Genomic DNA, 17,251 nt, shown 5'->3' with positions numbered 1-17,251 from the left:
ATTTAATAATTGCAATACATGGTTCGTGGTGTACAAAATTGATTTTAATCTGTTCAAAAAGGCATATATAGGGTGTACATCCAGAAAATTGAAAACACACAGTGAACACCTATATGACATTTCTAATATTAGAGATAATAATCATAGCGTATCCTCTGCAGCAAAACATTTTATAGATTATCATACATGTAATATTAATTCTTTGAGAGTAACGGGCTTGGAGAAAATAAACCCCCCTCCTCGTGGTGGCGACATAAGGAGAGCTTTACTTACCTATGAAGACTATTGGATTTTCAACCTAGGAGCTAGATTCCCTGACCGACTGAATAGAAAAAACGAGATTATGTTTCACAGCCCCCCCCCCACTGCAGTGGTATCCTGACAATTCCTTTTACCCGCAAATTCCCCCTTTTGTTAGCAGCCCCTGGTATAAAATTTGATGTAACTACTTTACCCCCTTTGATTTTTCCAAATTTTCATTCCCCCTGAAGTCCTACAACTGATTGTTCACCAAACCAATTTATATGCTTGCAAATGTATTTCCCAAAAACTCACTGTCTTTCATTCCCTTTAATGTGATCCCCACAAATGTTCCTGAAATAAAGAACATTTTAGGCATTACCCTAAACATGGGATTATTAAAAAACCACACTCTGCTCCTACTGGGTAACAAAATATGTTCATAGCACCCCTGCACTTGTAGCTATCATGTCACAAAACCGTTATGAAACCTTCTGAGATTTCTTCACTTTAGTGACAATTCTCAAACCCCTCAAGAACTGACCCTAGCTACAATTGGCAGAATAAATTGAGACCCTAATTTTACTCTTGAAAGATTTATTTCTAAGTTTATATACAGTACCTCAGAGCAAAATGTGTCAGTCGTTGAGTCCTTGATGAGTTTCAAGGGCCATCTGTGATTCCGACAATTTCTCCCCTCCAATAGATCAAAGTACAGTGTCAAACTCTACAACATGTGTGAGAGCACAACAGGCTACACATCCATCTTTATAATTTATGATGCTAAGGACCGCCAAATTCGCCCCCAAACTGCTCCCAGACCTTTGGCATCCCAGGTAAAATTGTCTGGGAGCTAATGACCCCCTTTCTCCATCAAGGGTACCACGCGTATACCGATAACTATTACACAAGTATTCCCCTATACCAATACCTCCAAACTACAAATACAGGGGCCTGTAGGACACTAAGGAAAAACCGAGCGGGGTTTCCATCACAGTATGTGTCTAGACGTTTGGAGAAGGGGACGTCATTCTCATTTGCAAGTGACCAACTTCTTGCAGTGAAGGGAAATGACAAGAAAGACATTTACATGCTGACCACGCTGCATGCACACACCTCTGTGACAGTCAGAGACAGCGGTGCTACCAGGGACAAGGAAATATCAGTATGCATCACAGACTGTAATAAATATATGAGAGACATTGACTTGATGGACCAGGTACTTCAACCGTATCTGGTGAAGTGGAAGACCAGGGCCTGGTACAAAAAGGTAACAGTCTACCTCATGCAGATTGCTACGTACAATAGTTTTGTCCTCTATAAAAGGTTACAAGAAGCACTGAGATTTCCCCAGTACCAGGAGAAAATTATCTAGTGCTTATTATTTGACTAAATGCGGGCACAAGAAGCAGTCTTCGAGTCAGAAGATGTCCAGAGACTAGAGGATTGGAATTTTATTCGCCTTGTCCCTGACATTTCCACACAAAACCATCCCCAAAAAAGATGCTGAGTTTGTGGGAAACATGGTAAAAGGAGAGATTCCTGATATTATTGCCCAATGTGCCCATTCCAAGTCATTCATCTACACACACACGTTCTCAGGTTTTTACTAGCGCATGGCCATGCAGCCATGCAAACCTTTTATAGCGGAAGCTCTCCGGGACCTGACTAGTGATCAAATAGGAGCCACTACAGGACCTGAGCATGTGACCCCCGACCTCCAATGAGAGGTCGTCCCATGGGCATGTTCAGTAGAGAAAAAGCAGGACTTAGTCCCAGGAGCGTCTGCTCACCCCTGATCAGTGCTGGTTACAATGGCTGGACCTGGAAAAGCAGCAGTAACCAAGAGCACAGTATCTGCCTGAGCCAGATGCTGGGACCGACCCAACGTCTCTGCTGAGCAGGCTTCACTGTGGCTGGAGAAGAATGGGAGACCACAATGGACATGGTTCGAGATTCCCACTGTGCAGCAGCGGGAACTCGACACCTAACAAAGGTCTTTGTGTCACCCCATTTTGAAATCTACCACACAACTTCCCATTATTAATTAGACATGAATAATACCAAATGGTATGGTAGCATCTTTTTTCTTTTCAAATAATTTATATTTTCTGTTTAGTGGGCCTCAGTAGGGTGGAATTTTTATTGGACAAGTATTAAAAAGAATATTTTTATCCGTAAAACACATATTACTCATTTCACAATTAATTCCAGGACTTCTACATCACATACCAAACTATTATTAAGTCAAATTCTCGTCCACGTACCCATGACTGTATACTTCAAAATGTGGAATCCACAAATGTTCTTGAAATGTCAGGTCATCTGACAATTCTATGACTTGGTCAATCACATAGCAAACTATTATTCAGACAAATTCCTATCCACATACCCACGACTGTAAACTCCAGAATGTAGACCCTACGAATGATCTTGAAAAGTCAGGTCATCTGACAATTAATTCTAGGACTTGATTACTCACATATACATTTTTGACCATTTATCTTAGCTTGGCTGCTTTTACGACTATGTCTTGCAACAGAAAACTTTTGTTTCCATTTATATTACTTATATATTTCTGTTGATGATATGGGCATGATTATTTTATTGGCAGATGTATACTAATGAGGATGTTCCTTACTTATACACTATGGGCTTTACTGTATGGTTCTTGCTGAACTTCCTGCACCAGACAATACTTTCAGGATTCTGCAAGGAATTAGTTGTTTTGTGCATATAGCTGTTCCTACCATTGGCATATTCATATAGTGATTGATAGAGCTAAACGGACTTGTGCGACTGGTTCCTGAAAGATAAACCTGTCATTCTAGCCCTGCTGGTGTTATTTTATCTTTGGAAAAAACTCAGGTTTTCCACATATTTGGCTGCATTTTCCTCCACATTTTGCGCTTCATTTCAGTACAGTTTACTCTTACTGCTATAATATATGCAATTGCGGGACAACTATTTTGTTAGCAAGACCAAGTTTTATAATCAGCAAATGGGTGGGTTTTTAGGGGCATGCCTCCCTCTGTGAATAATAATTCCTAGAAGGTTTTTGTTGTTTGCTCAATGTCTCTGTAAGCTTTGAAAGGGTCCTGAAATGTCATCAATTTTACCATAAAAACCAAGTGGTGCACCAACTGGTGCACCATCTATTATTATAGGCACAGCCGTGTGTCTAGTACTCACATTAGTGTCAAATTGGGTGTTAATTTGAACATTGAGCAAGTAATGCAAACAAATTTGAGATGTGTTCCTCTGAACGTACAAAAAATATTCAGAAAAAGACAGTAAAAAATGCAAGTTCTAAATTTTCAAACTTGTGTTGTATCAACTGCATAAAAAATGGTGATATCAAACTACTCACTACCTCCCTAGATTATTGAATTAAAGGGTACTTTTTACAAAAAATACATTTATGGGGGATTTCTGTTGCTCTTGAATCTCACAGGCTCTGCAAATATTGTAATCTATTCTAAATAGAGCCAAATTTCTGTTCCAAATTCACATTGTGCCCTTTCCTTTCCGAGCCCTGCCATTTGACTAAACAGAACTTTTTGACTACATATAGATCACCTCGCTCATAAGAAAGTGGGTAACAAATTATTGGGTCCAATTTTTGGTGTTACCTCTTGCAAAAGGGAGAAATTTGGGGCTAACCCCTTGGTGACCGGGCCAAATTTTTTAAATCTGACCAGTGTCACTTTTTGTGTTAATAACTCTGGAATGCTTCAACATATCCCATTGATTTGGAGATTGTTTTTTCGTGACACATTATACATTATGATAATAGTAAATTTAAGTTGATATGCTTTGTGTTTATTTATAAAAAATATCAGAAATTTTACAAAAATGTAAAAAAAATTAGCAATTCTCAAATTTTGTATGATTATCCCTTTAATCCAGATAGTCATATCATAGCAAAACATTAATAAATAATATTTCCCACAAGTCTGCTTTAGATCAGCCCCATTTGTAATATGTTATTTTATTTTGTTAGCATTTTAGGAGGTTTAAAAATGTAGCAGCAATATTCCCTTTTTTCCAAGGGAATTTACAAAATTAATTTTTTTAGGGATCTATCCAGGTGTGAAGTAACTTTGGGGTCCTACATATTGGAAACTCCCCAAAAGTGATACTATTTTAACCCCTTAATGACAGCCAATACGTCTTTTAACTGACCTGAGATATACGAGAATAGCCTCCCCATACAGGTGACAATCCAGCAGCTGTTGACTGTACACTATAGCTGACAACTGGCTGCATCAGCCACGATCAATGTTGGAACCATCCATATATGTTTAACCCCTTAGATGCTGCTGTCAATAGTGACTACATCATTATAAATGGTTAACAGAGTGTGGGGGCTTCCTCTTTATCCAAACTGGTGCCCTCAGATCATGATTTTTTGGTCCTGATGTTTGCGATGGCAATTCACGACCAAATAGCGGCCTTAGAGTCTGGCGGTTGTATTAATCTGTTCAGAAGTTAGAGGCATTTAGGTGGTAAAAATACACAATTTAATTTCTGCCATACCACTTTGCATTAATTCCTGTAAAGCACCTGAAGGGTTAATAAACTACCTGACAGCAGTTTTCAATATGTCAGGGGGTGCTGTTTTTAAAATGGTATCACGTTTGGGGGTTTCCCAATATATAGGACCCCTAAAGTCACTTCCAACATGGATAAGTCCCTAAAAAAATAAATTTTGTAAATTTCCTTGAAAAAATGAAAAATTGCTGCTACATTTTTAAACCTCCTAAAATGCTAACAAAATAAAATAACATTTTACAAATGGTGCTAATGTAAAGCAGACATGTGGGAAATATTATTTATTAATGGTTGGCTGTGGTATGACCATCTGGATTAAAGGGATAATCATTCAATTTTAGAAAATTGCTAATTTTTTAAAATTTTTCTCAAATTATTTATATTTTTTATAAATAAACACTAAACATATTGACTTAAATTTACCATTATCATAAAGTATAATGTGTCATGAAAAAACAAACTCAAAATCAATGGGATTTGTTAAAGCGTTGCAGAGTTATTACCACATAAATTGACACTGGTCAGATTTCAAAAATTTGGCTCCGTCACTAAGGGGTTAAAAATAGTACCCCTTTACATATTGAAAACTGCTGTCAGGTAGTTTAATTACCCTTCAGGTCATTTTCAGGAATTAAAGCAAAGTGACATGATAGGAGTGAAAGCGTGTATTTTTACCACCTAAATGTCGCTAACTTCTGAACAGATTACTATAGCCGGCAAACACTGAGATCATTATTTGGTTGTGAATTGCTGTGGCAAACATCAGGACCACACAATCATGATCTCAGAGGGTTGATGGGGATAAAGAGGAAGCCCCCACACTCTATTAACCATTTATATGATGTAGCCACTATTGGTAGCAGCATTTAAGGGGTTAAAAAGATCTGGACTGCGCCAATACTGATCGTGGCAAATGCAGCAAGTTGTCAGCTATAATGTACAGCTGACAGCTGCTGGATTACCACCTGTATGGGGATGTTATTTTCTTACATCTCATGTCAGTAAAAAGAGGTATTGGTGGTCATTAAGGGGCTAAATAAGATTTTGGGGGGAAAAATTAACTTTTTCAATATGACGACCTGATGTTATCAAATTCAGTGTCATTCCTGTGGGCTCAAAATGCCCCCTAGACCCCTGTATAAAATCGTTGAGGGGTGTAATTTCCCAAATGGGGTCAGTTGTGGAGGTTTCTGCTGTTTAGGCACCATAGGGGTCTTGCAAATGCAACATGGTGCCTGCTGTTTCGTTCAGCCAATTTTGTGTTCCAAAATTCTGATATTGCTCCTTCCGCTCCAAGCTCTGCTATTTGTACAGAACTTTTGCCTACATGTGTGGTATCACCTCACTCATAAGAAAGTGGGTAAGAAATCGTTGGGTCCACTTTTTGGTGTTATCTCTGGCAAAAGTGAGAAATTTGGGGCTAAAGAAAGATTTTTGTGAAAAAAATGAACTTTTTCAGTAAGGCAACCTAATTCTGTGTTTTACCTGTGAGTTCAAAATGCTCATTATACCCCTGGATAAAATCATTGAGGGGTGTAGTTTCCAAAATGGTGTCACTTGTGAGGTTTTCCACAGTTTAGGCACATCAGAGGCTCTCCAAACCCGATATGGCGCCTCTCTCGATTCCAGCCAATTTGAGTTCTAAAAGTCAAAAAGTGCTCTTTCCCTTCTGAGCTCTGTTGTGGGCCTAAACAGTGGTTTTCCCCCACATTTGGGGTATCGGCGTATTCAGGAGAAACTGCACAACAAATTTTGTTGTCCATTTTCTCTTGTTACTCTTGAGAAAATAAAAAATGGGACTGAATGAATCTTTTTGTGAAAAAAGTTAAATGTTCTTTTAATATACTTCTTGAATGTGGTTTTGAGCACCTTGAGGGTTGCAGTCTTTAGAATGATGTCACTTTTGGGTATTTTCTGTCACACAGATCCCTCAAAGTCCCTTCAAATGTGATGTGGTCCCTAAAGATGGTTTTGGTAATTTTGTTGGAAAATGAGAAATTGCTGGTCAATGTATAACCCTAATAAAAAAATCAAATTTCAAAAACTGTGCTGATGTAAAGAAGGTATGTGGTAAATGTTATTTATAAACTATTTTGTGAGACATAACTCTCTGATTTAAGGACATAAGAATTCAAAGCTTGAAAATTGCTAAATTTTCACCAAATTTCCATTTTTGTTAGCAAATAAAGGCAAGTAATATCAAAGAAATTTTACCACTATCACGAAGTACAATATGTCAGGAAAAAATTATCTCACAATCAGTGGGATTCACTGAAACATTTCAGCGTTATTACATCATAAACTGACACTGTTCAGAATTGTAAAATTTGGCTTGGTCATGAAGGTCAAAATTGGCTTGCTTCCTAAGAGGTTAAAATAATCATGAAAACCACTACCGTGTTTTCATCTTTTAAAGTCACGCAGCATCGTGTTTTGATGATTTTTGATTTATTAGATAGTCAATTATGGAGGTTAAAAATCTATATGCAGATTTTGTTAAACACGTTGACTGCCTCAAAACCTTTCTTACCTGGTTGACTTAGCATGATGTCAGGCTCACAGAACCCTGATGAGATTGAAATATTCCTGCATAAATCACTCAAGAAATAAAATATTTGTTTTCTCTTTTCAAAACATCTTAATTTTCCTGACATAATCAGTTGCAAACCCATTATTGCATAGCACAGCTGTGAAAGCCTTAAATGGGCTGTCCTGTCCAGTCTTAAACTACAAGTTTGCAATCATTCTATGTGACTGAAGATTTCTGAATCCTTACACTGCACGCATTACGCGCTGTGAAGATTCTCCGGTGCCAGGACTTGGAGCAGGAAGTCATGTGATGCAGGTATGCAATTTACATGCTTCCCACCATGATCCAAGCATTCTACAAAGGTGACATCAACCCCACAACTTTTACCCTACTTGCCACCGCTACAGGGTAAGTGAAAGAGCGGAGCTAAGTGCCAGATTTGGCGCATCTTACAGATGCTCCGTTTCTGGGGTGGCTGAGTGCTAATGTTTTTAGCCGGGGGGGCAATAGCCATGGTCCCTTCCTGAGCTATTAATATAAGCCTGCAGCTGTCTGCATAGCCTTTGCTGTTTATTAATTACAGAGGAACCCCACATCATTTTTTGGGGGGTCCCCCATTTTAATAGCCAGTAAAGGCTAAGTATACAGTTGTGAGCCGATATTAATAGCCTGGGAAGCTCCATGGGTATTACCCCCTCCCCAGACTTAAAACATCTGTCCCCAGTCCTTGGACTCTGCTGGTTTTGAAAATTACACAGGGGCCCACGCCATTTTTTTCCCTAAAATAATATTTTATTAATTAAGTACAGTAATTTGCACACGCACTGTTCTAATTGTATTTATCACTGACATCTGTATATCTACCTATTGTATATGTATTTACTGTATTTAATCCATCTCTTCTATCCTGTCGGCTCCTGCAATGATTTTACAGAAGCCAGCAGATGAATTACCAGCTTTTATGCTATCTTTCAGTTCAATATAAATACATATATATATATATATATATATATATATATATATATATATATATATATATATGTGTGTGTGTTAATGACATGCATACCATATATATTTTTGTATTTTAGGTGTAAAAATCTATTCTAAGTATTCTTTTCTAACCTATCACTCTGTGATCATACATATATGTATGCGGAAGATCATTTGCCGGCTTTTAATCTATCTATCTATCTATAAAAACAGGAGCAGCACACTGATATTTGTGAAAAAAAGAGCTGTTTTATTTAGCCCAGAGTAGCGACGTTTCGGTCCAAAAAGTTAACCTTTTTAGAGCATGCAAATTGCCTCTTCTGAGAAAAAGAAGCAGTCTTTTTTCACAATTAATGGTGTGCCTCTACTGTTTTTTGTATCCCTACATTCAAGGTTTGGTATTTGTCTGTAAAAGCTTTTTGGACTCTTTATTTGCTTTTTGTGCTGCTCTGCTTTTCCATTTTTGTATCTATCTATCTATCTATCTATCTATCTATCTATCTATCTATCTATCTATCTATCTATCTATCTATCATATATATGTGTGTGTGTTTTGAAGAAAATTTTGTTTTAAAATGATGTGTAAATGACAGAGAACTGCTGTATGTAATAGCTCATGTTAAAATCGCATTGCACACGGATTGCATATGGATGTCATACAGATGTTGCATTTAAAAATTGCATTATAGTCACATGACACTCGCATAGCACTGGTCCGTTTTTTCAGTCCAGAAAGCGGACCATTATTTTTTCTCGCATATGGGTATGAGCCCTAAGGCATCAATATAAAAGTAATGGACAACCGTTTTAGGCCAATAATGATCTGTAACATACTGAATCTGCCTCTAAGGCTGGAGTCACACTAGAGAGGAATACGGACGAGTGCTATGTGACAAAAGATCACATAGCACTCGGACTACTGTTAAACTATGGGGCAGCTCCCATCACTGTTTTTTTCTCGCCTGCTTTATACGTGTGAGTGAAATCGCAGCATGCTATGATTTGCAGCATATATCGGCCGAGACTCGCCAATACAAGTCTATGGGTTTGAGAAAAACTCGCACACCACACGAACCATCAGTGGGACTTGCGAGAAATACGCAAAGGTGTCCTTTGAAAAGCTGGCAATTCATGTGCATTGTACAGTCAAATCACACTGAAGGGTTAGAATAGAATAGATATATACACATAGAACAGGTGTATGTATATATATATATATATATATATATATATATATATATATGTCAGTGACACACACATATATATATATATATATATATATATATATATATATATATATATATATATATATATATTGCATGGAGATATAGATAGAAGAGCAGCCATTAATTTATTTGTCTGCTTCTGTAAAATCAATGCAGAAGTCGATAGGATAGGAGACATGGTTTACATACAGTATGTCCATGCAGAATAGTTAGATATATAGATGTGTGTGATCAATACAATTAGTACAGTGTGTGTGCAAATTAGGGGACATGTATTCTTTTTTGGGGAAAAATGCTGTGGGCTCCCTTGCAATTTTCAAAACCAGCAGAGGGAAAGCCAGCGACTGGGGGCAGATGTTTTTAGCCTGGGAAGGGGGTAATAGCTATGGAGCTTCCCGGGCTATTAATATCAGCTCACAGCTGTGTACTTAGCCTTTACTGGCTATTAAAATGGAGGACCCCCAAAAAATGATGTGGGGTTCCCCTGTACTTAATAGCCAGCAAAAGCTTGCAGACAACTGTGGGCTGATACTAATAGCCTAGGGAGGGACCATGAATATTGGCCCCCCTGGCTAACAACATCCAGCACTCAGCCATGCCAGAAAAGGTGCATCTGTAAGATGTGCCAATTCCGGCACTTAAGGTACCTTCACACTAAGCGACGCTGCAGCGATATCGACAACGATGCCGATCGCTGCAGCGTCGCTGTGTGGTCGCTAGAGAGCTGTCACACAGACAGCTCTCCAGCGACCAACGATGCCGAAGTCCCCGGGTAAGCAGGGTAAACATCGGGTTGCTAAGCGCAGGGCCGCGCTTAGTAACCCGATGTTTACCCTGGTTACCAGTGTAAATGTAAAAAAACAAACACTACATACTTACATTCGCGTCCCCCGGCGTCCGCTTCCCTGCACTGTGTAAGCGCCGGCAGTAGCAGGGCACAGTGGTGACGTCACCGCTGTGTTTTGCTTTCTGGCCGGCACTGACACATTCAGTGCAGGAAGCTTTGAGCAGCAGCGCGGACGCCGGGGGACGTGACAGACATCAGAGGGTGAGTATGCACTGTTTTTTTTTTTTACTTTTACAATGGTAACCAGGGTAAATATCGGGTTACTAAGCGCGGCCCTGCGCTTAGTAACCCGATATTTACCCTGGTTACCATTGTAAAACATCGCTGGCATCGTTGCTTTTGCTGTCAAACACAACGATACACGCCGATCTGATGACCAAATAAAGTTCTGAACTTTCAGCAACGACCAGCGATATCACAGCAGGATCCTGATCACTGCTGCATGTCAAACACAGCGATATCGCTATCCAGGACGCTGCAACGTCACGGATCGCTGTCGATATCGCTGCAAAGTCGTTTAGTGTGAAGGTACCTTTAGCCTTGCTCTTCCCTCTTTCCCTGTAGCAGTGACAAGTGAGGTAATAATTGTGGGGCTGATGTCACCTTTGTACATCAAGGGGCATCAAGCCGGTTTAGTAATGGAGTGGTGTCAAGACACCTATCCATTACTAATCCTATAGTTGGTAAAGAGTTAAATAAAGACAGAGCCAGAAAAAGTATTTTAATGAAATAAAACACTGAACACAGTTTGACCATCTTATTGTTACTGCTAATCCATGCGACGCCTTCGATATCCTGTAATAAATGAAAAAATAACAAACCAACAATATACCATACCTGTCCTGCGTTCAGTCCCAGGCCATAATCCATATCTAGGGAATATTCAGTTTACAACTGGGAGCGGTACTAATGCGACCGTCCCAGCTGTAAACAACTGATGAATGAATGAGAAGCTGCCGGTGGCAGCATCAGTGACTAGCGCTGATGTCACTGAGTCTGCGCTCCCTCATAGCCCGAACTCAGATGAACTCATGAGCATTGGAAAATCTCTCTGAAGCAAGCGCTAGCAGCTTCTCATTCATTCCCCAGTAGTTTACAGCCTGGGCGGTCACATTAGCACCGCTCCCGGTTGTAAACTGTATATCCCCCAGATATAGATTGCAGCGTGGGACTGAACACCAGACAGGTATGGGTATATTGTTGGTTTTTATTTTTTCATTTATTACAGGAAATCGAGGGTGTCACATGGATTATCCGAAACAATAAAATGGTCAAACTGTGTTGTGTTTTATTTCATTAAAAAACTTTAACCCTTTACCAACTATAGGATTGGTAATGGATATGTGTCTTATTGACACCTCTCCATTACTAAGCTGGCTTGATGTCACCTTACAATACAAAGGTGATATCAACCCCACAACTATTACTCCACTTGCCACCGCTACAGAGCAAGTGGGCAGAGTGAGGCTCAATGCTGGAAATTGTGCATCTTACAGATGCATCTTTTCTGGGGCGGCTGAGTGCTGATGTTTTAATCTGGGGGGGGGGCAATATCCATGATCCCTTCCTAGGCTATTAATATCAGCTGGAAGCTGTCTTCATAGCCTTTGCTATAATAGGGGGCTTTAATTATAGGGGAACCCAACTTCATTTTTTGGGGGTCCCGTATTTTAATAGCCAGTATAGGCTGTATAGAGCTGTGAGCTGATATTAATAGCCTGGGAAGCACCATGGGTATTAACCCCTTCCCAGGCTATAAACATCTGCCCCCAGTCACTGGCTTTCCCTGTGCTGGTTTTGAAAATTGCACAGGAGCCCTCACCATTTTTTCCCCCGAAAAGAATCTTTTATTAAATACATACATGTCCCACAACTTGCACATACACTGTATTAATTGTATTTATCACACACATCTACAGTATATATATAACTATTCTGCATGAATTTACTGTATGTAAACCATGTATCCTATCCTGTCGGCTTTTGCATAGATTTTTACAGAAACCGACAAATTAATTAACAATTAACAGCTAATCTTCTATCTATATCTCTATCCATTATAAAAATATATATGTGTATATATCTATTCTATCTATTCTATTAAAACCTATCCTATTTTATACTGTACACGGCAGATCATTTGCTGGCTTTTAATCTATCTAATATTTATATACTGTGTATACACTGTGTTCCAAATTATTATGCAAATTACATTTTTATCAGATTTTCCTAAATGGTCGGTGCAAATGACAGTCAGTCTAATAAAAATCATCACCCGTTAGAGTATACATCAAATTTTATTGAAGAAACCTCCCAATGATAACAGTATAATCTCCAAAATGAATAAAAACTCAAAATGCACTGTTCCAAATTATTAGGCACAGTGGAATTTCTAAACATTTGATCTGTTTTAAAGAACTGAAAATGCTCATTTGTGGAATTTGCAGCATTAGGAGGTCACATTCACTGAACAAAAAAGCTATTTAACGCCAAAACATGCTAACAGGCCAAGTTACATGTTAACATAGGACCCTTCTTTGATGTCACCTTCACAATTCTTGCATCCATTGTACTTGTAAGTTTTTGGAGAGTTTCTGCTTGTATTTCTTTGCATGAAGTCAGAATAGCCTCCCAGAGCTGCTGTTTTGATGTGAACTGCCTCCCACCCTCATAGATCTTTTGCTTTATGATACTCCAAAGGTTCTCTATAGGGTTGATTTCAGGGGAAGATGGTGGCCACACCATGAGTTTTTCTCCTTTTATGCCCATATCAGCCAATGACTCAGAGGTATTCTTTGCAGCATGAGATGGTGCATTGTCATGCATGAAGATGATTTTGCTCCTGAAGGCACATTTCTGCTTTTTATACCATGGAGGAAAGTTGTCAGTCAGAAACTCTATATACTTTGCAGAGGTCATTTTCACACCTTCAGGAACCTTAAAGGGCCCCACCAGCTGTTTCTCCATGATTCCGGCCCAAAACATGACTCCTCCACCTCCTTGCTGACGTTGCAGCTTTGTTGGGACATGGTGGTCATCCACTACTCCATCCATCTGGACCATCCAGGGTTGCTCAACACTTGTCAGTAAACAAGACTGTTTGGAAATTAGTCTTCATGTATGTGCGGGCCCAATACAACCATTTCTGCTTGTGAACACTGTTTAAGGGTGGCCGAGTAGTAGGTTTATGCACCACAGCAAGCCTTTGAAGGAGCCTACACCTTGAGGTTCGATGGACTCCAGAGGCACCATATCTGTTTGCTGGTTTGTAATAGCTTTTTAGCAGCTGCTCTTTTAATCCGATGAACTTGCCTGGCAGAAATCTTCCTCATTATGCCTTTATCAGAACAAACACATTTGTGCTCAGATACAGCCACAAATCTCTTAACAGTACGATGATTACGCTTAAGTTTTCGGGAAATTTCTAATGTTTTCATCCCTTCACCAAGGCATTGCACTATTTGATGCTTTTCAGCAGCAGAGAGATCCTTTTTCTTTCCTATGTTACTTGAAAACTGTGACCTGCTTAATAATGTGGAACATCATTTTTAAGTATTTTTCCTTTAATTAGAATCACCTTGAAAACCAATTATCACATGGGTTTAAGACTGATTTCAGTGATACATTGAGCCCTGAGACACAATACCATCCATGAGTTTATTTGAAAAACAAAAAAATTAAATCTTTATGACACATAAATCCAATTTGCATAATAATTTGGAGCACAGTGTATATATATATATATATATATATATATATATATATATACATATATATGTTTTGAAGAATATTTGTTTTGTAAAAGGATGTGTACAGTTTTGTATTACAATGCGATTTTAACATGAGCTTTTACATACAGAGATCTGCTGTATGTAATAGCTCATGTTTAAATTGCATTGCACACGGATGCCTTACGGATGTCACATGGTTTCTTGATGTGAGGAAATCACATCATCGCATAGCAAACGGATTACACACGGTTCACTGTTCGGAGAACATTAGTGCGATTCTCGGCTGTCAAAATCGGACTGATTTTTTATATGTTTAGTGTGACTCCAGCCTAACAGCCAAATCAGAGGCTAGCTCCAATTTCTGCTGTTTGACCATTTAAATACTGTTGTCAATTATTGACAGGAGCATTAAAATGTCTTGCTTCTGGTGTGCTCATGCATAAGCTTCCTTCCTCTTTGTAAGCAATTGTAGAGATGAATATGACTTTTTGTGCTGCATTATTTTTAATTCTGTATAGAGTTTCCCTTTGTTTTTAAGGTGTATAAAGGGAGGTACTCAGAAAGTAGCATAGATATTGCAAAATGGCATGCCCATGGCTGTCTTATCCACTACGCTGTACTTTCAAGATGATTAAATAAAATAAGCATTTTAAGGATTTTTTTGATGATTGTTCCAAGTTCTCTTTTGCTGGATTGACTTTAAAAAATGTGCAAACATACATGTTTTTGTATATTAGTAGAGATCAAAAAGAACATTAAATGTACACCAAAAATATAAAATAAACACAACTCAACTAGTCCAGACTTAACCCATTTCTGACATCAGACATACTATCCCGTCGAGGTGACCTGGGCCCGTATGACCATCAATGGGATAGTATGTCATATGCGATCAGTCGCGCTCACGGGGGGAGCGCGCTCCTGACACTTTAACCTCCGGAACACTGCGATCTTGTTTGGGGTGTGGTTATGGTTGGGATTAAGGTGAGGGGTGTGCTAGGGTTAGGGTTGGAGTTAGAATTTGGGGATTTCCACTGTTTAGGCACATCAGGGGCTCTGCAAACGAAACATGATGTTCAATATCAATTCCATCCAATTCTGCGTTGAAAAAGTAAAAGGGTGCTCCTTCCCTTCCGAGATCTGCCATGCACCCAAATCGTGGTTTACCCCCCTCAGCGTACTCAGGACAAATGGGACAACAACTTTTGTGGTCCAATTTCTCCTGTTACCCTTGGGAAAATAAAAATTTGGGGCTAAAAATCATTTTTGTGGGAAAAAAATATTTTTTATTTTTACGGCTCTGCGTTATAAACTTTAGTGAAACACTTGGGGTTCAAAGTTCACACAACACTTCTAAATAATTTCCTTTAGGGGTCTAGTTTCCAATATGGGGTCACTTGTGGGGGGTTTCTACTGTTTAGGTACATCAGAGGCTTTGCAAACGCAACGTGACGCCCGCAGACCGTTCCATCAAAGTCTTAATTCGAAAACGGCGCTCCTTCCCTTCCGAGCTCTGCCATACGCCCAAACGGCGGTTCCCGGCCCCACATAAGTGGTATCAGCTTACTTAGGACTAATTGCACTGCAACTTTTGGGGTCCAATTTCTCCTGTCACCTTTGGGAAAATAAAAAATTGGAGGCGAAAAATCATTTTTGTGAAAAAAATATGATTTTTTATTTTTATGGCTCTACATTATAAACTTCTGTGAAGCAATTGGGGGTTCAAAGTGCTCACCACGCATCTAGATAAGTTCTAGATAAGTAGGGGATCTACTTTCCAAAATGGTGTCACTTGTGGGGGGTTTCCACTGATTAGGCACATCAAGGGCTCTCCAAACGCGACATGGTGTCCAATCTCAATTCCAGCCAATTTTACATTGAAAACTGAAAAGTCAAATGGTGCTCCTTCCCTTCCGTGCTCTGCCATGTGCCCAAACAGTGGTTTATCCACAAATATGGGGTACCAGCTTACTCAGGACAAATTGTACAACTTTTGAAGTCCAATTTCTCCTGTTACTCTTGGTAAAATAAAACAACTAGGATCTGAATTAATTTTTTTGTGAAAAAAAGTTAATTGTTCATTTTTTTTAAACATTCCAAAAATTCCTGGGAAGCACCTGAAGGGTTAATAAACTTCATAAATGTGGTTTTGAGCACGTTGAGGGGTGTAGTTTTTAGAATGGTGTCATGTTTTAGTATTTTCTATCATATAGACCCCTCAAAGTGACTTAAAATGTGATGTTGTTAGGTGTCGCGTTCCCGCTGCTGCACATGGGGAATCTCGAACCATGTCCACTGCGGTCTCCCATTCTCCACAGTGGAACCTGCTCAGCAGAGACGTCAATCCTAGCCTCTTGTCAAGCTGATACTGTGCACTTGGGTACTGCTGCATTTCCAGGCTCTGCCTTTGTAGCTAGCACTGTTCAGCAGCGAGCAGGCGTTTCAGGGACTAAGTCCTGCTTTTCCCACACTGAGCATGCCCACAGGACGACCTCCCATTGGAGGTGGGGGGTCACATGCTCAGGTCCTGTTGTGGCTCCTATTGGACCATTAGGAAGGTCCCAGAGCTCTACTGCTATAAAAGGTTCGCATGGCCGCTTGGCCATGCGCTAGTGTAAACGTATTAACTTGTGTGTGTGTGTGGATGAATGCCTGTCGATGGATGAAAGCTCCGAATCATTCCCATCCCTAGTGTTGTTGCCTGCTCGCAAATGATATAGCTTCCTAGCGCCTGACAGTGCTATCCTGCACAAATTGCACAAGTTGCTAATCCAGTTAGCAGCGACCGCCAGAGCGGCGCCGTGCACAGATAGTGTGCTTTCCTACTTAGGGTGGTTAGTGGCGTCCACCAAAGTGGCGCTGCATGCACTCCTGTGCGGAACATGTTTACTTTAGTTTCCCTGGCACTGCAGTAGTGGTGTGGAGCGCAAGAGATCTAGAGGGACTCTTAGGCCGGGGACACACACAACATATAAAAAAACGGTCCGTTTTTCACGGACGAGAATTGCACAAATGTTTCCAAAACAGTGATCCGTGTGCAGTGCGAGGATGCGATTTCCTCGCATCAAGTGATCCCTTTGACATCCGTGTGACATCCGTATGCCGAGATTTTCACGCAGGCTTGCAAAACCGA

The sequence above is a fragment of the Ranitomeya variabilis genome, chromosome 1, assembly GCF_051348905.1.
Source record: "Ranitomeya variabilis isolate aRanVar5 chromosome 1, aRanVar5.hap1, whole genome shotgun sequence".
NCBI lineage: Eukaryota > Metazoa > Chordata > Amphibia > Anura > Dendrobatidae > Ranitomeya > Ranitomeya variabilis.
Note: the sequence above shows the minus strand (reverse complement) of the source record.